The sequence below is a fragment of the Oryctolagus cuniculus genome, chromosome 13, assembly GCF_051225735.1.
Source record: "Oryctolagus cuniculus isolate XC-2025 breed Fujian yellow rabbit chromosome 13, ASM5122573v1, whole genome shotgun sequence".
NCBI lineage: Eukaryota > Metazoa > Chordata > Mammalia > Lagomorpha > Leporidae > Oryctolagus > Oryctolagus cuniculus.
In genome coordinates, this window is record NC_142879.1 from 31,267,616 (window position 1) to 31,289,556 (window position 21,941).

At 40.1% G+C, this 21,941-nt stretch overlaps 1 protein-coding gene across 16 annotated transcripts in view; it reads right to left on the minus strand.

The window, feature by feature from the left end:
• Positions 1-21,941, minus strand: part of ESRRG (estrogen related receptor gamma) — a 657,282-nt gene that overhangs the window by 524,945 nt on the left and 110,396 nt on the right. The window contains exon 1 of one of the 16 annotated variants that reach the window (XM_089312195.1): positions 2,500-2,568. The exons of the other annotated variants lie outside the window; for them this stretch is intronic. The gene's annotated coding sequence lies outside the window, so the exon portion shown is untranslated. Of the gene's footprint in view, positions 1-2,499; positions 2,569-21,941 lie in introns of those variants that run through there. 16 annotated transcript variants of the gene reach the window in all.

Here is a 21,941-nt window from a genome sequence, read left to right on the forward strand (position 1 = left end):
AAACACATTCACACTTGATTACTGTCTCTGGAGACCCTTTTGCAAGCACCAGTGCCAAAAGGAGTCAAGTGGAGGGTACCGAACTGCCTGGGGCAGGAAAAAGCAGCAGCAGCTCCTCCCTATGCTTTCATTAACAAAGCCTTCCTGTACTAACATAAATGTCTGGAGCACCCATTATGTGTCTCAGGTTCACAATTGTAGGTAGAAGTTCTAAGTACAAATCTGAAATAGGGTGACTATTTTCTTAAAAAGATTTATTTATAGAGGCCAGTGTTGTGGCATAGCATCATTTACTTGAAACAGAGAATGAGTGGGAGATATGGAAAAAGAGAGAGAGAGATCTTCTATCTGTTGGTTCACTCCTCAGATGGCTGTTGGCTAGGGCTGGGCTAGGCTGAAGCCAGGAGCCAGGAGCTTCATCCAGGTCTCCCACATGGGTGGCAGGGACCCAAACACTCATGTCATCTTCCACTGCTTTCTCAGACCATTAGCTGGGAGGTGAATACCATATGGGGTGCTGGCATTGCAGGCGGTGGTGTTAACCACCATGCCACAATGCCAGCACCTTATCCCGCCTGCCATACCTCAACCTGTCTTTTTTTTTTTTTTTTTTTTTTTTAAGAAATATTGACCTCATTCAAAGGTAACATTTGTTGAAACACTTGAATTACGGAAGGAAGAGTTTAACATGATGAAATGTAAAAGAGTATTTCAACCAGAGAGAACAGCCCACGCAAAGACAGGAGCAAGTCTGGCAAGCTCAAGGAATGGCCAGGAGGACAGGGTGGGCAGAGCAGAGACAGGCAGGGAAAGGAGCTGGAGGTCAAGGAGGAGATGGGGCCGATTCTACTAACATCTTCTTGGACACCGCGAAGACTTTGGCTTTTACTGAGGAAGACAGAGGCCACCACAGCATTCACTCTGCATTTTGAACAAAGCAAATGATCAAACTTAAGTTTTACAATCTCCTAACCTCTGAACAAATCTCCTGCCCATCAAAAGTGAATGGGTCAGGGAGGGCCTATGGCTTAGTAGTTAAGACGCCAGTCAATGGGGCTGGTGTTGTGACACAGTAGCTTGAGCCGCTGCTTGCAATCCTAGCATCCTATATGAATGTTGTTCAAGTCTTGACTGTTCTGCTTCCGATCCAGCTCCCTGCTAATGCGCCTTGGAAGGCAATAGAAGGTGGCCCAAATGCTTGGATCCCCGCCAAGCACATAGGAGACCTGAATGGAGTTTTAGACTCCTGGATTTGGCCTGGCCCGATCCCAGCGCTAGGCCTAGCTGTTGAGGCCTTTTGGGGAGTGAACCAGCAGATGGAAGATTCTCTCTCTCTCTCTCTCTCTTTCTCTCTCTCTCTGTATGCGTGTGTGTCTCCTTCTAACTCTGCTTTCAAACAAATAAATAAATCTTAAAAAAAAAAAAAAAAAGATGCAAGTTCAGACATCCATGTCCCATGTCAGAGTGCCTGGGTTTGATACCCATCTCCAGCTCTTGACACCAGCTTTCTGCCAATGCAGACCCTGGAACGCAGTAATGATGGCTCAAGTAGTTAGGTCTCTGCCATCTAGAAAGGAGACCTGGACTGAGTTCCCTGCTCCTGGTTTTGGCCTGGGCCAGTTTGGCTATTGTAGGCATTTGGGGATTGAGCCAGCAGACGAAGTTCTGTAAATCTGTCTTTCTATGTGCTTCTCTGACCCTCAAATTAAAAAAAATAAAATAAAAATAAATGGCCTGAGAGAGATAGCTTAAATTAGTTCAGATCATAGAAACAACCCCTCATAATGATTCTCTACTGGGAACAATTCAATGCAAACCAGTGAATGTAGCTCCAATATACACACTGTGTAATACTTATTTTGGGGCAGATTCTTCCCTAAAGTTATATGAGTCATGGACTCCATTTGCTAGAGTACAATAAATTTTGAAATAAATACTTTGTACAATTTGATCAGCTATTTTATCTGATTTGAGACTTGTTTGTAGTCTGTTATTCATCATAAATGTAATTTTAGTGACCAGATGACATGCTGATAATTGCATGCTTGGACCAAAAAAAAAATTGGAAGTTATCATTAATTCCAGTAATATAATTAACTGGGTCATAACCTGTAACTTGCAAATATAGCTTCATTCCCAATGAGTGCTCATAAATATCTTATTTATCATATTCTTACAAATGAATAAAGAAAGTATGATCAATAGGCCTGGAAAGGAACAAGGAGTTAAAACCAAAATCTTGATCCCCAAATCTATGACATTGAATTATGTCCTCTATAACTAAACATCTACATGCTGGGCCCTGAGGTAGGCACTGGGGGTTTAAAATCCATATAGAATCTGTTCCTGCTCCCAAATAATTTAATACCCAGTCTTCTCTCTTCAGTAATTTCTACAAAGCAAAACTGAGCAAAATGAGGAATGTTTTACTCCATTCCTATAATTATCCTGCCTGTTTTCAAAAGTTGAGAGAAGACTTAAACAGAATGATATACTGACCACATTTAAAAGGAGGTAAATGGTACCCAATCCAAGATCTTCCAGGTAAACCATAAGCATATGATCACCTGAAAGAAAATAGGTTGTGCTAGATAAGAAATTATATAGCTTTAACAGTCAATAAAATTATTCTAGAAACATTGGTTTATTCTTGTGAATGATGCTGCCTAATAATTTATATATAGTGCCTGTGAAGTGAGAATGATAAATGAAATATCACTTTGATATTACTGAACTAAAAACAGTAAAAAGGATTATAAACTTTTTACTATCAAGGGCACTGGACCCCTTTTAGAGTTTTCCTTCCATGAGTCATATTGTTTTGTCTTGAAACATTTAGTTCATAATAATGGTTCTATTTTTGATAACAAAAAGCTATTTATCATCAATCAGAACATATGCTATATATATAACTGTTGTCAAAAAAGGGAGGGGAGTTTATATAATCCTACCCAGTAACAAAATCAAAGAGATGTTTTACTTAACTTTGCACATTGTGATTTTATGTTTTATTTTCTCCAGACATTTTTAAATCCCAAAAATGGGTACTTTCCCCATTATTTCCTCCCAGGATTCTCAATTGAGAATTATCCAGACCAATCACCTCCTTTTAAAGAAGATCAAGGTCACAGAGGTTGCATGAGTAGTCCCAGGACACATTTTTAAGAGTGACACCAGCAGAAGTAGAAATTAAGTGTTAAATCCGAGACTGGTGTCTTGCCTGCACTCTGATGAAATGACTGAGTTTGTACAAGACAAAAACCAGCTCAATCAGTCAAACCAATACAAATTTCTTTCTTTCTTTTTTTTTTTTTTTTTTTTTGGACAGGCAGAATGGACAGTGAGAGAGAGAGACAGAGAGAAAGGTCTTCCCTTTGCCATTGGTTCACTCTCCAATGACCGCCGCGGCCAGTGCACTGCGGCCAGCGCACTGCGCTGATCCAATGGCAGGAGCCAGGTGCTTCTCCTGGTCTCCCATGGGGTGCAGGGCCCAAGCACTTGGGCCATCCTCCACTGCACTCCCGGGCCACAGCAGAGAGCTGGCCTGGAAGAGGAGCAACCGGGACAGAATCCGGCGCCCCGACCGGGACTAGAACCCGGTGTGCCTGAGCCGCAAGGCGGAGGATTAGCCTACTGAGCCACGGCGCCAGCCAAACCAATACAAATTTCAATCACAACTGTTTGGTCTTCACAGCTAAGTCCTCCAAAAGAACAGGAAATTCATAGGGCACATAATTTTAGGATAATGCTAAACAAATAGGACAACATGAAAAAGAATTTGCTCTGTAATATTCCTGTTCTTAAAGTGTTAATGCCAACCAAAGAGAAAGTTCTGTTTATTCCATTTCACTTGATATCTCTTGTACCATAAATTATCCCTAAATGTATTGTGTGTAACATTAGAGTTAATTCTTAAACAACTCCTAAATGTGCCTAAAATGCAACTTTTTATATCAAAATCCTCTCTTCTTCTTTTCCATGCATGCCTAAGTGGCCTATGGAAGTTTACATGCAAGTACCTTTCATTTAGTTTTACCTGATTCACTGTAGAGTGTAAATTGTGGGGGTCATCATTACTGGGTGTTTTATTCCAATTATGCTAGAGCTTATTTCCCATTGAGCAATAATTAATAATCAGGAATAGAATTGGTTCACTCTTAACAATCTAGAGACAATGAATGGCTGGACTCGCACAACCTAGCCGAATTTGAATTGGAATGGCTGTAAGCCATAGAATTGAGTCTTTCTGTCATAAGACTTTTTCTTATACATTACAATACAGTGCTGCAAAATAAACACTTGTTCAGTATCCAACAAAATGATTTTATCATGCTAGGAATGAATTTATAAATCATTTTCAAGTGTAAAAAGTAAAATGTAACTAGGGGCCGGCACTGTGGCATAGTGGGTTAATGCCCTGGCCTGAAGCGCTGGCATCCCATAGATGGGTTCGAGTCCCGGCTGCTCCTTTTCCAATCCAGCTCTCTGCGATGGCCTGGGAAAGCAGTAGAAGATGAACCAAGTCCTTGGGACCCTGCACCCACATGGGAGACCCGGAAGAAGCTCCTGGCTCCTGGCTCCTGGCTTCGGATTGGTGCAGCTCTGGCTGTTGCGGCCAGTTGGGGAGTGAACCATCAGATGGAAGACCTCTCCTCTCTCTGTGTGACTCTGACTTTCAAATAATAAATAAATCTTAAAAAAAAAAGTAAAATGTAACTAAATAATATAACAATTCATTTGAAAGTGTAGAGACCCATAGTCTTTATTTAATATTATTGGTGATACATCAATCTGAGTGATTGACATACACAACTTAAATTTACTGTTAATAACACCATGGATAATTGAGTTTATTCATCTTAAGACCACAATATATATTTAACTCTCATGAGCCTCGAAGTCCATATGGAGCAGATATTGCACTATAGTTACCTTGGAACTTAACAACCATGATTGATTTTAACTAGTAGTAAGCTGAACTGCTTTTAATTTTGTTATTTTATTTATCATCAGTGAGAAAGGCTATCTTTGCCCATAATGACTTGAAACAACATTTAGCAAGTTTTAGGCTTTACAGTAAGTATTTTAATTCTGTGTGATTTAATGTTTTCAATAATCCATCAGAATTTTTCTTTAGATCTTTCAAAAGGCTAAAAGTTCATCAGATACCCACAAAAAGACCAAAAGAGATATTTCACCATGTATGTGTACACGCATGTGCACGTCTCAACATCCCAAAATGTTAAGCTTTGAATGTAGTTTCTAAATTGCTCTGGAAATTGAGGATGGCAGAAGTTGAGAAAGAAGGAAGAGACAGAGCCATCACCATATAGTTTCAGTCTAATTTTAAGATATTTTTCCATACTACCATGTAATTGCTAACTCAACTATACGCTCTTCCCAAGTGGAAGAGGAGAGGGAAGGAAAGAGACACTAAGCCGATGACATTTTCATAACAAACTCTAGCTCGCTGTTATTGTGCTATTGGAGAATTCAAGGACGTTATCTTTATCTTCTGTTAAATGTCTGAAAATACTTATAAAGATTATTGTTGAAAACCACTTATAACTTTCTCTTGGAGGATAAAGGAGTGAAAAAACCTCAGTCTTAGAAATATCTTCATCAGGGCAAGCTCCATCAAATTCTTCCCCTTCCTCTTTTATTATTAGACTATTTTCTTTGATGAAATGGAGCTTTCTAAACCGATCAAAGAAGTTTTTACTCTAATATTACAAACAATACATTTAGGGATAATTTATGGTACAAGAGATATCAAGTGAAATGGAATAAACAGAACTTTCTCTTTGGTTGGCATTAACACTTTAACACTGATTTCCTTTCTCCTTTCTGTGTTTCTTTCCTTCCTCTATTCTGTCCAGTTGTTCATTCAGTATATATGTACTGAGCACCCGCTGTGTGAGGGCCACTGTTTAGGTGCCAGACAGTCAGGAGTATTAAAGAGAGAAAAACGTCCTCAACCCATCATGAGACTGGGGTGGGAGCAGGTGCAGAGGAATGGAAAGGTGTCCAGTGATCAATAGTGTGTCCTAGAGAACAGCCATGACATAAGCAAGAATAATCTAACAAGGGACTCAAAGACTTCAGCTCTTCTGCACAAGGGCTCTAGTCTAACAACACAGCCTTCTCTTTAACCCACTGTTGCTCAAACATATCTTAAAGTAGAACTAGGGGCGTGGACAAAACAGCAGCAACACCAGAAACTCCAAATATACTGCAGCAGACATAAAAATCTTTAACTCTGCAGACCACTCATGCTTTTTAACTCCTTTGAGCTTGACAACTACTGTGTGATGTAGGCAAGGTAAGTAGTATTACCTCCGCGTTGCAGATAAGTCACTGAATCTCAGCAAAGCAAAGGAAGTGTTCAAAGTTACAAAGCGAAATTGCAAAGCAAAGGTCTTGAAGAAGATTTTAGATTTCAAATGCAGAGCTTTCCCCACACACTGTTATTTCTCCACAATCTGGATTTATGTTCAGTAAAAAGACAGTTTAGCAACTCAATGCTAACCTTGCCCCCAGTGACTGTTCTAGAATTTCTATGTTAGAGGATGCTGAATGGCCACTGGTAGGGAAAGACGATTTTATAGGAAATACATCCTATTTACTTAGGTTGTTTGTACCTGCTGGGCTCCTGTTGCCGGTTACTGTGAAAACTCTTGGAGATAAGGAGTAGCAGAATAGGGAAGAGAAATCCTGATGATGAGTTAAACCCTGAAGGCAGCACAGATATCTGTGACAAGCTGCCATGAGAAATAGCATCCCCATTTCTACCTCCAGAAATGTTAAAGATCTTATTTTATTAATCAGGGACAGTGGCTCTTGATTTACCAATTAAGTGCACATCTCCAAGCTTCTGTACTGTGGCTGAGTTGAAGCAAATACCACTTCCTTCTGTGGTCAAGAAACTTACTTAAATAGATCAGTGTTATCCTTCCAACTGCTTGCTCTCTGAATATCTTCCCACAGGAAACCTGACATATTCTACAAGACTTAGAAACTCAAAAATGAATGATACCATCCTAACTTCCAGCAGAAACTTTAGTGGATAGGTTTCCATGTCATGTGATGTGACTTTGTTTAGGAGGGTTATTCTCACGTATGTCCAGGAATTTATTTGGAAGCTGTTAAAATATCCTCACTCTTCATGGTAAGAAATATTCTGTCTCAACATGTCACAGGATTTCCTTCTCTGTAATTTCATCCTGCTTCCTTGTTACTAGAGTGCTTCCTGCTTTGGTCAATCTGATCTCTCTAAACTCTGGTTGTTTAAAGAGTAGGCATTGCCCTCTTACCTCTCAGAGCTCCTAGAACAATGCAGGGCCCAGAGAGGATATTATATATTGCTTGACTTATTCCTTCAAGGCATGATCTCAAAAAAGTTTCCAAGTTTTATTTATTTATCTATTCAAAAGACAAGAGTAACAGAGAGAGAAAGAGAGATCTTCCAATCACTGGTTCACTCCACAAATACCTACAACAGCCAGGGCTCCAGGCCAAAGCCAGGAGCCTGGGACTTCATCTGAGTCTCCCACGTGGTATCAGGGGCCCAATCACTTAAGTCATCATCTGCTGCCTCCCACACACATTAGCAAGAAGTTGGACTGGAAGCAATGTAACTAGAACTTGAACCAGCCTCCCAATATTGAATACAGGCATCCCAAGTGGCAGCTTAATCCACTATGCCCACCCCTTGAACACAGTTCTTTCAAATTCATTCTATGGAATGGTAGATTATGTACACTTTAGTTGCAACTGGCCTACAGCAACTCCTTTGTGCAATCAAGCCATTGGCTAGGGGCATAAAGTTCTTACATCCTAAAGACCCAGAAACACAGATCCAAGTAACCCAAAAAAGCTATTTTATTTGATTTGGGAATAAGCAATACAAATGGCAGCCCACAAAACAAACGTGAAATTTTCCATTGTTTTGTGATGCTCTGTAAGTGAGTCACTTCAGTGTCTATTGTTAATAGTGTTTGGCATGAACACTTTAGGTCTCCAAGTTGCTTAAGGAATGCTCAGAGCACCAGACCTCTCTAGCCATGTATCCCAAAAGCATATCCCGTTGAGTATAGATATCAAATTTCAAATTGCTCTAACTGACACTCAGAGCATAACCAGCAGACCACCCGTGAGGACTTTTTTATTTATGGGGTACAAAAATGAAGAGATTTCACTGTAGGGGAAACATCAGCAAATCAGAAAAGCAGAGACAATCCCAGTCAGCCCAAAATGAGAGGGGCAGATGTAGTCATTAACACAGTTTCTGATGAATAAACATACCCTCTCGCATGATTGTGATGCCTGCCTGTTCTTGCATTCTGTGTCTCTCTGGCGAAGTAGAGCCAATATCTGAAAATGACTGTTAATCACATTTTTGAAAAACATATTTTAGCAAAGGATGAAAACCATCAAAAATGCAGCTGGAATGAAAAGAGAGAGAGAGAAAAGCAGTCACCCTGCAGCCAAAACAACTCGGTATGGGAAGAGGGTCCTGTTGACCCATCTCTGAAGCCCAGCTGATCTGTCAAAGCATCAGAAATGAGGCGGCTGGCTCTGATCACCATTGTGATTTGGGGGTGTATTTTCTGTTCGATAGAAAATCTGCTCAGATGAATTCTCCCACATCTAGGCCACCCATCAGGCAAGTGTGCACAGTGATTTTCATAAAGAATTGAGTACTGTCAAAGGTTATCTGTTCATTCAAAGGTACTGAATTGAAAGGTGGAGCTACAACTTCACACCAAATTTTGCCCTGTGAAAAGAAGTCATTGAATGACTGTCTGAAGAGGCTAAGAGATTTTGAATATGAAAGCCAAAGACCAGGGATACAACGACCTTGAATGGAAAATTACAGGGAACACAATTAAGCAAAGTGTGTAGAAACCTGGGATGGGAAGGTAAGAAAAGAGGATAGGAAACTCTGATTCTGTTCTCTAAAATACCAACCCCTTCCTCCTTTCCCATCCCTCAAGACAGATTAGATCTGAAAATGCCTTTGATCTTTGGTAGACAGGTGTCAGCACCAGCAGTTTAAAATATTCATGGGCAATGGCCTGCAAATTCCAACAAGCCACATTAAATAATCAGATATACGGAGGATTCCAAGGTTACCCACCAGACGCCGAGAACTCAGAGTACCATATGATCTGCTTACTATGCAAATATCCACATACGTGCAAAGTCTTCCTATTATAAATAACTCATTTCCCAGCTGCATACACACTCTACAGAGAAAATGACAAGTGCCTGACTATCACCGAAAGAAGCCAAGGGAGAGTGAAATATAAAATTTGTTCTCCAAACCTGCTTCTCCTGATTTTACGTTTTGTCTGGAACATAAAATGAGAGTTCTCTGGCATTCAGTACGTGGCTTGATAGGTGGACACCACACTGCCAGGAAGCAAGGCAGCCTTCCTCAGAGCCTGAGTAGTGACTTAGTAAACTGAACCATGCTGACTTGTTGCCCTGGCTCTGGAGGGAAGAAAGGTCAGGAGTGGATGGACAGTTGTGCGGCATCCTACTTTATCAGCACATTAGATAACGGAGTGTCTCTGCGTGAAATGTTTGCTAGAGAATCTCCGAAAGGGGTCAAAAATCCCTACTCTCTGTTTCAGTGGAGAGCCTACCGTCCCCTTTCTTTGCTTTGGGATTGTTTTTTGTCCTAGAAAGTATGCACCTCTCTTGGAGAAACCTCATATCTAGTCACTAACCTAAATTCTCTAGAAATTCCTTTGCAATCCTTGACTGTACAATTTACAGTGCCTTTGCCTTCCTCCTCTTGTCCCCACCCTTGTCCTGCTCAGTTCTTACTCCCTCACCCAACTTAACCTTGACCACTAGGTCCTGAGCACTTGGCTCATTCAGTCTATTCATCTCTGTACCCTGATTTTTATTCAGCTTTGTTCTAACTTCTCCTTGTTGTGGCTTCCTCTCACCTCTGAGGGATTTACTGACTCCTAGAAGTCCCACCAGCCTTGGAACAAGGGACACATTTAGGTCCTGACATGGCTGAATGCCATGCAATTGGAAAAGGGCTCTCTTAAAAACAAAGAATACAAACGTATCAATGCAAAATTATAAACACAAGTTTGGAAAGGGCCCATGCAAGTGAAATGACCTGGTGCTCGAATTTCATCTGCTTTTCAATAGATCCACCTCTGCTGCCATTAAAGGTTTGGCCAATCTTCTGAGAAGCCCATCTATTTCTATAGTACTTAAGACTGTTTTCCTTGAGAATTTGAAAATTTAATAAAACTTGAAAGTGTTTATGCCCATAAGAGGCTTTCAATCAATATCTGCTGATGTGAATAATAGAAGTGATGATAAGATGGGATCATGGAAGCCTCAAACCTCCAATACATAAAATTTGAGGAAAAAGCGGCTCATGAACCCAATTTATTCTCTGGGAAATAGCTATTGATACGCACCTGGCTTTATAGCCTTTGAAACAGCTCCCAATCTGATAGCATTAGAAAAACCTTTATTTTTGAGTCACTAACAGCAAGTAATTGACATTGACATTGGCTATTTAGAAAAGGTAAAATCAAAGGCTAAGTTTAGGCTAAAGGGAGTGGAGGGTAGGGGAATTCCTCCTCTTCCTCAAACTGCCTCCCTGTTCCCACCTCCCCATTCTCCACTCTCAGTCCCAGCCTCCCACTTTTGCCCTCAGCAACTACACTCTACCAGGCAGTTCTTGAACCCAGTGCACAGGCTGACCAGCGGAAAAGGATCACTGCTCAGTTTCCTGAGTCCACCAAATGCCACTGCATTACCCCATTAGGACTCCTCCTATTAGTTAGCAAGGGTGACTGTCACAAGTGTGTACTGGGAGGCTGGCTTAACGGACATTTATTATCTTGGCTCTGAAGCTTACAAGTAAAAAGCAGGGGTGTTGACAGGGCAGTTTGCTTTAGGGGACTGTGAGAGAAGAATGAGTTTCAGGACTGCTTCCTTGCATTGTAGATGGCTCTTTCTCCCTGTGTCTCTTCGCATTGTCTTCTCTCTATGTAGGTCTGTGTCCAAATTTCTCATTTTGATAATGGCGTCAGTCATATTGGATTAGGGCCTACCCTAAAGACCTCATTTGAACTTGCTTACCTCTTTAAAGATCCTATCTCCAAACAGGGTCATGTTCTGAGGTACTGGAGGTCAAGACTCCAGTATAACTTTTTGGGTGTCCACAATTCAATCCACAACAGAATTATCACCAGCTCTATTAGACATGGAGAAGATATATGCACAGTGAAGGTGTCATTAGCAAATTCACTAAGCAAAGAGATATAACCTTAGACTGCCAAAGAGTGCCCCCAAATCCATTTCACAATAGTGAAAAATACGACTGAGAACTGACGTAACATAGAGCAACAATTATACTAAATTTGATAAAGAATAATGTTTAACATTTTTTTTTTTGACAGGCAGAGTTAGACAGTGAGAGAGAGAGAGAGAGAGAGAGAGAGAGAAAGGTCTTCCTTCCGTTGGTTCACCCCCAAATGGCCGCTACAGCCGGCGCTGCGCTGACCTGAAGCCAGGGGCTGGGTGCTTCCTCCTGGTCTCCCTTGCAGGTGCAGGACCCAAACACTTGGGCCATCCTCTACTGCCTTCCTGGGCCACAGCAGAGAGCTGGACTGGAAGAGGAGCAACCGGGATAGAATCTGGCACCCAACCAGGAATAGAACATGGGATGCTGGCGCAGCAGGTGGAGGATTAGCCTAGTGAGCCGTGGCGCCACCGACGATAAAGAATAATGTAAAATTTGTATAGCCCTTGTTGTTTTGCCTCCATGCCCATAGCCAGTTGAACAAGTGAACACATGTTCTAACCTTTTGAAGGACAAGTATTCCATAATCTTTGATAAACCGTATTTCTTTAAAATACCCCTCTGCTAGGTAATTTAGGGCTCACAGAAGAAAGAAACTAAGTCAGATCACCTACCCTTGAATGTGGTATTGGCCATAAGAACTATGCTGAATAAAGGAAGTAGGGATTGTTTAGTACTAAGTTTGTGGCATATACATCAGTAACATGATCTAGGATGGCATGTGAGATCATTTTAATTGCCAAAAGAACCAATCACTATTAGTAGAATGTAATCCCCATAAAAGAGTGACCAAGCACCTTGCTCCACCCCACTAGCAATTAGCATCTTATCTCACCTCCTATGATTAAAATGAGAAGTTGAACCCTTAGCACAGCAGAGAGAACAGAGAGGGAGAGTATGATGTGATTATCATAACAAGGAAAGCCAACCATCCACTGTAGGAAAGAAAAGATATGAGCAGATTATAACTCACTTCGAGGTGAACATACTTGATCAGGTAATGCTAGGAAAAGGGTATCTACCCACCTCTCTTCCTTCTTGGATTTGCTTGGAGAATTTTTTTTTTTTTTTTTTGCCTTTTTAAAGATACCCCCTTTTCCCTTTTTCCAAAATAAAATTTACTTTTGTGATTGCTGTGGGTGTTTGGGTTCTTATTTTAATTTATTTTAAAGTTTGATTTAAATTTGGAACCTGAATAAGACTTTTGACATTTATTTCTGGGGGTGTTTTCTGAAGCTGGATGAAGTGGGTGTTGATTGACAGGCAGGTTGCTATGGAAATAGCTGTCAGTGCAGAGACTAAGGCTTTATTTTGTACTCTTCTTTTGTCAGGCAAAGGTTTGTGGGATATTTTAAAAATAGTAAAAGTGCCCCAGAATTAATAGGAAGCCGTTCAGTGACTCTCTTCCAACATATCTATCAGAACCTGCAATGATTTTTATTCTGTACTGCTCTGTTCATCATATGTATTCATAACTTTTTGCTTTAAAGCAAGTGCTTTCCAATATTGTTTTCACTCATTGGTTGTTTGCTCATTACATTTCCCTTATGATACTGCCCCCTTATGAAATTGTCTAGATAAAGAAAGAGAAGTAACAAGAAGCATTGAAGATCTTCCCAAAGAAATTCCCATCCAGTACAATCATGGACTTGGGCAGCCTTCTCTTCCATCCTGGGCTCTATTTACTCAGTAACTTCTTCATCCCATGATGAAGTTTTGAAGAGGAAATGGAGGAGATACAAAAAATGCATCATGTTCAGAGAAACATATGGATTATCTTAGACTTAAGTTGGGCTCAATTATTCTAATTTCCACTCCTTTATTTCCCAATGTTGCAGCCTCTTGGAAAGTTGGGCATATGATTAAATGAGAGGCAGGTCTTCACACCAAACCCTAATCAGGTTCAAATCTCCTATTTTCCAGTATTTTTCATGCCCTATAAATTCATTATAGCCCCAAAAGCAATAGAGTTCTGAATAGTTTTCAAGCATCACTCAAAAAAAAAAAAAAAAAAAAAAAGGCAGAAACCCCATGAAATAACTTGCTCTACAAATAATGAAGAGTGACCCTCCTCTAAACTCAGCTTCTTATGAACCTGAATCCAATCATCTATTTTCTTTATAACAGGTACCTCTATGCTACCCACACAGCAGCACACAGCAGGACCCTGTTCAGATCAAGCTCCTGGATTTTTGAAATAGTGCAGGGGGAATGTTTCAGTTACTTTGTATTTTCCTGGCTGCAGTCAATTACCACCATCTTCTTATGGGTCTTGTTTAGTTTCTTTTATATGGATGTCAAATTTTGCAATTGTTAAGGGCCATCACTCAAGCCCCTACTGGAAAAACAAATTTTCCCCTTGGTAATGCTTCAGATTTATATCACCTAAATAAAAATTGAATTCATAGTTTGGAGGAAGCAAAATATATAGAAATACAGATTTATTTCATTCAAATCTGGCTCAAACTTATGCAATTTAGCATTTCATCAGCAGAAGAATTCTCCCCCCCCCCACTACATAAAAGACCTAAGTGCTCATGCCATTTTGATGCATGAAAATATGCGCAGTAAAATTGTTTATCATATTTTCTCACCAACTGAAAATATCCATAATAGATCCAAGAGATCAGTGGGATCTTAATGACGAATGGCAAAGCACGGTTAACATTTCAAGAACCTCAGGCCAGGTTTTTGGAGCTAGATTTAGAGTTAGAATGCGAAGAAACACAACACAGACCATGAAACTTGGGTTGATCTTACTGTCTCCTCTGTGGCTAAAAGTTGATTTGGGGTATAGACTGGAAAGATCTATTTCTCTGAGTTTACTATAAAAAGTCTAAATAAGTTCAGTGAGGTACGGATCTTAGAACACATGAAAGTGGCAGGAAAATGAAAAAGATTAGGAAAAAGGGGGTGAATAATAGTATGAGAATAAAATTGAGTCTAAGAAAATGATGAACAGCACAGTGGGAAATAAATTTAGATGCTATACAATTTACTCAACACAAGCACAGTACTCATCATTCACACGTGTTCATGAAGATAGGTGCCATTTCTTTTATAAAGAGAGAACAATGCAACAATCACTGAACTCTAAGTCAGATGAGCTAGCATTGAACTTCTCAACTCATTTGATATGTGACTGTAATTACAATCTAATGGCGACTATGTCTCTGCATCGTTAAATAATACCTTGCCAGCCCTCCAACCTCAGAAAGTGCTGTCAACTTCTTTAAATCTAAGTCATTGTCATCGCTTCCATACTTCTCATTCTTCTCCCTTGATTCTTGATTTCCCCAACCTCTACTTCCACTTATCCTCCTCCTCCTCGCAGTTGTCATCATTACCAGGGGGAAAAATTTAAGCTGAAAATTCCATTTTAGCATCTGTTTCCTCTAGTCGTATACTTACAAATGATTTATCAATAAATTCATGAAGAGACTTCTCAAAAGAGATTTTCCTAATCTCCCCCTCTTCAGCACATTGATCATGTTTCCAAAGCTAGGTGTGCTGTTAAATTTGTTTTAAGTAGATCTAATCTGGCCAGTGTCATTATATTAATAACCTTAGCAAGCTAATGCCTTTTACAGAATTCACACGCAAACTGGAATTATCAGCTTGGCTATACGATGCCTAAATATACAGGCATATACCCACACAGTTTACCCTCTCATAATATACAGGAAAACTGAAAATCCAATAAGAGAACTCTTTTACTGAGAGATACAGCCAAAAAGCCTGTTGTCACTTTTTAACAGACTGCAAATCAATAAATGATGTAGGGTTTGACTTTTTGGTAACATTAGGATGTTGACTTCAGCAATAAACATGCTATAGATCAGAAGTTGGACAGAATGTTCTGCTATGATACACAAGTAAAAGTCTTATTATAGAACTCTAGACATCAGTTATCTTATTCAATGACCAGTACCACTGGTGTACAATATTACAGAGTAGAGAATAACCTATGACAATCACAATGGTCTTTTCACTACACAGTTTATCCAGGGAAAGGGAAATTCAATGCATTATAGTAGAAATTACCAATACACAAATGCAGAAGAACCTAATAGAATAAAAACAACTATTCTCAGCCTCCTTCAGACTGAGAATAAATGAAAGTGTTATTATTCATACTGCTGTCAGACAGGATCACGTCTGAGTCACATCAGACACTACTGAATATATCTTGATTTTTTTTTTATTTACAAGATCCCTGGAGAAAAGAGGCTACAGACCTCAAAAGGAAGGAATCCCATTTCACTATTTGCAATGTTCACTGCCAGACATATTTGCTTATTTAGTTTAAAGCTATAGAGAAAAGAGAAAGTAGGGTTCCATTTCTAGATTGATCCCCTCCTAATGTTTTCTTAAGCAAGTCATCTAATATTTTTGTGCTTCAAATTCTTCATGTCTTTAGAATGAGGTAACAATACTCATAATATCTACTTCATAAGGTTTTGAAAATAAGTCAATTAAAATTTAAAAATATTTAAATGTCCTGAAAGCTGCATTGTGGTATATAAATGTGAGCTGATACTACTATCACAGTGGAGATAACCGCAGTAGCATTAACAGAAGGCACACAGCACCAACTATGTAACCTTCAGTAGGACTATCATCCAATACATTAATATTTCTGCAGCAAAAGATACGCACATTGACACTTAGAGGCATGAACAAGAAGCATATAAATAGTCTGATGTCAGATAAGGTCAGATTTTGCTGCCAAACAAGTTTTGTGGCCAAATTTATAAAATAAATTTTAAAAATACAAACCAACTTTTTTCAATTTCAGAATTTTGGATAATAGATTTTTGCATTTGAACTAATATACCGACATACATGATCACACTTTATACCTGAAACAATGGTTATCAATTTTCTCCCCAGCATGTCTGCACCTCAACTAAATCATTCTTATCTAACTTTCTTCTTGATCTGATTCCCTGGCTTTTTTTTTATCACCCCATTGCTCTTTTAAAACTTTCCAAGGACTCCACATTGTTAGGCCAGCTTCTCTAGGATGATAGGAAAACAAGCACTCCCAAATATGATGGAAATGGATATTCTCTCCTAGCAGCCTCCAATCCAATCCAATCTACCCTCCAACCAGTAATGAATGAGCTCTTTAAAATGAAAATTTAGACATATCATCTTTATGCTAAAATCTATCAATGCCCTTCCATAATCCTACTCAACAGAGATCTAACTTTTTAATACAGTACACAAGGCCTTTTGTGAGCTGGTTCCTGCATCTCCTTGCTGCTTCATCTTCCCATACAGCACCTCCCTCCCCACTCTACAAACTCCACAGTCCTATCCAGCCAAATGAGTTACAATTCTTTGAACACACAATTTCTTACCTCTGTACTTTCGCTCACAGTGTCTCTTTTGCCAGGACTGTCCTTCCTGAACTAGATCTGCCAGGGGACTATGAAACATCCTTTATACCTCCTTTCCAACAAAATCTCATCTTTTCACCCCTTCACAATTCTCTTGAACCCCCCAAACATCTTAAAGCTGCTGCTATTCTGTGCATATGTAATTACATGTGGAAACAGGATGGCACAATTACTCACTGTAATGATGTGTCTAGTCCTCTTCCTTAACTCTTCAACCAGGTACCCTCAGTACAGCTACTAACAGAGACACCTTACAAAGTGTGCGCCTAGTAATCACCTGCTTCATGAATAAAGTGGTTTCATATAGCTTTTCATCAAAATTCGAGATGTTAAAGGTATATGAAAAGCCACCCCCCACTAACTTTAAAGTTGGGGGAATAGTTCAGATGTCTTTTATTTCTAAGATAAATTTTAGGTTTGTTCTCTTTTGTGGCTTTCATGGAAGAACTCTGTGAACAGTCTAGTGCTCAAGTTTAACAAAATCCTTTTTTCACCTTACTCTATTAACAAAATTAGAAAAACAAAGCATTTAAACAGGTATCATCAGCACTAGACAGAGATTAGAATTTGGCTAATGAGATCTTGCTTTCAAGTAGGAAAGCTTTCTGGTAGAGAAAGATGCAGAGAGAGGATATAGGTCCACAGAACTTTCCACAAATGAATGGCTTTCCCACCACTTTCAATGGTGTCACTGTGTATGTTGATAACATTTGCTCTAAGAACCAATGCCTGGAAAAATCTGGAATCAATCTTACAGGCATTTCCATGGATAGCTGAAGGATGTTCTAAGCACAGAAAGGTTACTGCGTGCAAGGATGCTATTGATTAGATGGGCTTCCAAGAACACACACACATGTACTCATGATGTTCAAACATTACTTAGAGAAACTACTAGTACATTTCATGTCAGTTTGGAACAAATAAGGAAAGAAGGCACTTTATATATGGAGAACCATTGAACCTGTCATATTTGCCCTGCTTTTCAATTTTCTTTTTAGAAATGAGACTTTTTTCACACAAGGAGGAATAGAGCAAGTTCTGGGCAGGAGTATCTACATCTTAGTCACCCTCCTAGTACTGTAACTGTCCCATCCAAAGTTCTTAACATCTATTTACCGGAAAAACAATAGTTTTCACTTTCTAGTTTACTGATTTTGGTGACCACTTATAGTAAGGCAAGGTCAAGCATTTTTTTACCCTGTGACTCATGGTCAGATACACAGATACCAGGACCAAACACTGGCTACAGACTCAAGGCCACAGAGTTAAGTTGTATTTCTCTTTCCTCCTCTACCCTAAATCTCAAAGGTCCTAGTAAATTCTCACATTGTTTTGTTCAAATCAACAAAGAAGTACAGGAGGAAAAAAAAAAACTTGGAAAAAATATTTAAGTGGTCTACACCAAATTTTAGGGAATCTTCTCTTTATTGTAGAACTAGAGGCTAATCATTAAGGATAGCTGTTATAACACTAATATATACATATATACACTTTATATATATACATATATATATACATATATATATATACACACACACTTTAAAGTGCAACAAAACTCCTGGGAAACAGAACAAATCTACAAAACTTTGGCATAGTCTGTAAAATATTCACTTACCTATCAGATACAGTCCACCTTCTTCCTTGGAGTATTGTTGCTAAACTATAGAGATTCTCTACTATAAATTTTTACAGTGAGAGAATTGAGCATTGAACAGCAATTTCTTTGAGTTCACACATTCTAATACCCAGAGAAAAATACTGCCTTCCTCTCCTTTATATGGTAGCTTTGCAGTAATAACAGTTCTCCTTGAAAGGGAAAAATGACCAATGTCATCTCTCTCCCACCTAAGATCTTTCAATAATGCAAGTAAGATTACAGATTTTAGTGCCCACCCCCCCCCCCCCCCAGATATTTGTTTGGGGGAGCAAGGACAGGAGAGCAAAACATAAAATGGGACAGAGGATCTCTTTCTCCTATTTAAGCCTCAGAAGGTACTCCTGAAAAAGTCTACAGATAAGCATCTTAAATCATGGTAAATTACACACTGCATGCTGGTGACTCGGTCATGGAAAATTATGAAGCTACGTGATGTCTCATTTGTTGTGCTGAAAACAAATGTAAATAAATTACTGGGAGAATCTCATTTACATTTAGAAATTTATCCTGATGCATGACATGACTGCCAATATTTTTTAAAGTTACTTTGAGAAGAAATGCCACTCATTAAATCCAGATCATGAAGACCACAGTGTGCGTTTGATTTGGTGCGGCCTTTTCAAGGCAAGGAAATCCCACCCTTGCAGAACAGGAGAAACACAGTACTCCCCACCAACGCACCCCCTTGCACACTTGCTCACACACAGGGGAGAGGAAGCAGCATTAAGCTCACAGTTGTGGCTCTGCGGCTAATGACCCATCTGCTGTTCCTCACGTTTAGACAGCACCTTCCAAACCCACTGTGAGTGGGACTAGCTGGTTGCCCAGTGGTAGGGACAGTTTGTGGTGAGCCACTCACTCTCTCTCACCCCATTCCACCCATGACCTAAGGCAGCTGGCAGGGGTTAATGGGACAGAATGGAGTTAACTGGCTCCTGCAGGGATCAAACCCATGACCGATCTCATTACCACTCTGCTTTGACCAACTGAGCTGCAAAGCCATGGACTCCCATTGAATAGGAATTGGTCATCCAGTGGCACAGATGCCCTGTGCTAAAATGCAGCTGACCTGAAAAAGACAGATATAAAATACAGGAGATTGATGGGATTTGAGCAAAAACCTTGAAGGGCTTCAGGTCTAGGGTGGCAGTTAGGCTTGTTGCCATGCTTAATTTATCCCATCTACCTCTCCATGACTCCATTCAAATCACCCAGGGCAAAAGCAAGGACTTATGAAACAGGGACAGAGAGTTACAGCACACTGAATGTAATGGGAGCAAATCAGGCAAGCACTTAACAAAAAGTTTTGAGACTCATTATATAGCATCTGAAAAGTTAGAGCCACAGCGGATTGGACTGTTTCTTGCTATTATAATACTACACATAACATACTCTAGCAAACTCTGTCAATTACTGTTCCTTCCGCATCAGATACACTCACACATCCTAACGCCCTCCCTACCTGCTAAGAACCTGGGAAGCAACCATTTTCTTTTTCTCTCCAGCTGTGACTAGGGGCTTACTTCCCAGCTCTGAAATTTCCTCCCATCTTTTTTCTTTTCCCTATTCTGAATCGATTACACAAAAAGTTGTTGAGCTTTGCTTTCTACCCCACAAGGGTGAAATACAACCATTTCCTAAATGAGGATATTATGGTGTGCTCAGCCTCATCCACAGCAGAATATTTACATAAGCCTGAAGAGGTCTGAGAGTTTATTGGTTAAGGGAAAAATAAGCAGGCCATGAAATAATTATTTTTCATTGTGCCCTGCCAAAGCCATTCAGCCAAAGGCTAAATTGAGCTGCTATTGTGATTATTTGAACTGTGGAGCCAAAAGTCTTTGCTGCACAGCATCCCAGCTGTCCTAAATTTTGTTCTGATGGCTAGTTTTCATTCTGGCTCAGATTCTGCCAAAAAAAAAAAAAAAAAAAAAATGGGGATGGGGGTAGAAAAGTTGCCTTATCCAGACCCATATCAATTACCGACTTAGGGGCCATTCGGAGAACTTGATTAGTAACAATCATTTCCTGAAACTGTTAAGAGAGGGTTCCCATATGCAAATAGCAGGCTGCTCAGATGTACACAGTGAGGCAAGGAGATTAAAACGAAGACATCCTAAATTTACTGACACTCATTTCTTCCAATGCTCATTGTCCTTTATGGCAAGTGAGTTTTCCCCAATGGTCCTCACAGCTGGGGGCCTGCATGGGCAGAACTTTCCTGGCATACCTCATCCAGGGCATCAAGCCTGTAGTCATTTGACATCTCCACAGGTATGTCCAGTGACCCCAGGATTCTACAACCCTGTCAAATGGCCCTTCCCGGACTTTGGGAAGTGATGCAAGCTTGGTTTGCTCAGTGTGCATCCCCAGGATCAGGAAGAACATCTGTCCCTTGTTGGCACTGGATGGATATGTGCTGGAAGGAGCGAAGATAAAAGGGCAGGCAGACCGAGAGGCCAGTGGACTAAGGTGTCAGGTTGGTCCTGTCTTCTAAATAAATATTCCTTTTGTATGTTGGGATGGACACATTTCTGAAAACTGACCTCGTGTGGAAGTGCAGAAAGTTGACAAATGAGTTAGTTTTATATTTTTTTAATAAGACATTACTTTTTTCAACTTTGATCAAGATCCATTTACAATGGAGAAAAGGAGCAAATCCAATATTTTATCTAATGCATCGTTCTATCAAAATGTACACTAGAATTGAACAAAAGCCAGTGTGCCTCAAAGATTCCTTAAAGTTTTTCCTGTGGTTTACTTCTCAATTAATACATTTAAGAAATAGAATCCATTGCAATTGTACATGAAAAGCAGGTAGATCAGTCACACTGATCTAGAGTGTAAAGAAAGGAAAGCAGAAGCCAGGAACGAGAAGAGAAGGCAGATTCACGAGAAAATTCAGGCAGGCATTCCTGTTGCCTGCACCTGCACAACATCCAGAAAGAGTTTCCTGGAGCCTCAAGTTACTCTCACTTTTGACAGGACAAGTGTGATGTGCCCTGGAGCCAGTTCCTCCATGAAGCAACACAGCCTGGAGACAGTGAAATCAACCAGAGTAGGGTGGGTTTGCACTGGTTTTGAAACTACTTAGCTCCTTAAACAGCTAAGTTTATGTAACACCAACTACAATTTAAAGGCAACCTCCACCCATTTTCAAAGAGCTCTGGAAATCCCCTTCCTTAAGATGCTTCCCTGAGGGCTGGCATTGTGGCATACCAAGTTAAGCTGCCGCCTGCAGCTCCAGCATCCAACATGAGCGCCAGTTCAAGTCCCAGCTGCTACACTTCCAATCCAGCTCTCTGATAATACACCTGGGAAATAAAGTGCTTGGGCCCCTCCACCCCTGTGGGAGACTCAGATGAAGCTCCTGGCTCCTGTCTTTGACCTGTCCCAGCCCTGGTCACTGTGGCCACTTGGGGAGTGAATCAGCAGATGAAAGACCTCTGTCTACTCCCCACCCCCCCCATCCCCCCACACCTTAACTGTGCCTTTCAAATACATAAAATACATTTTTTTTAAAAAAAAAGATGCT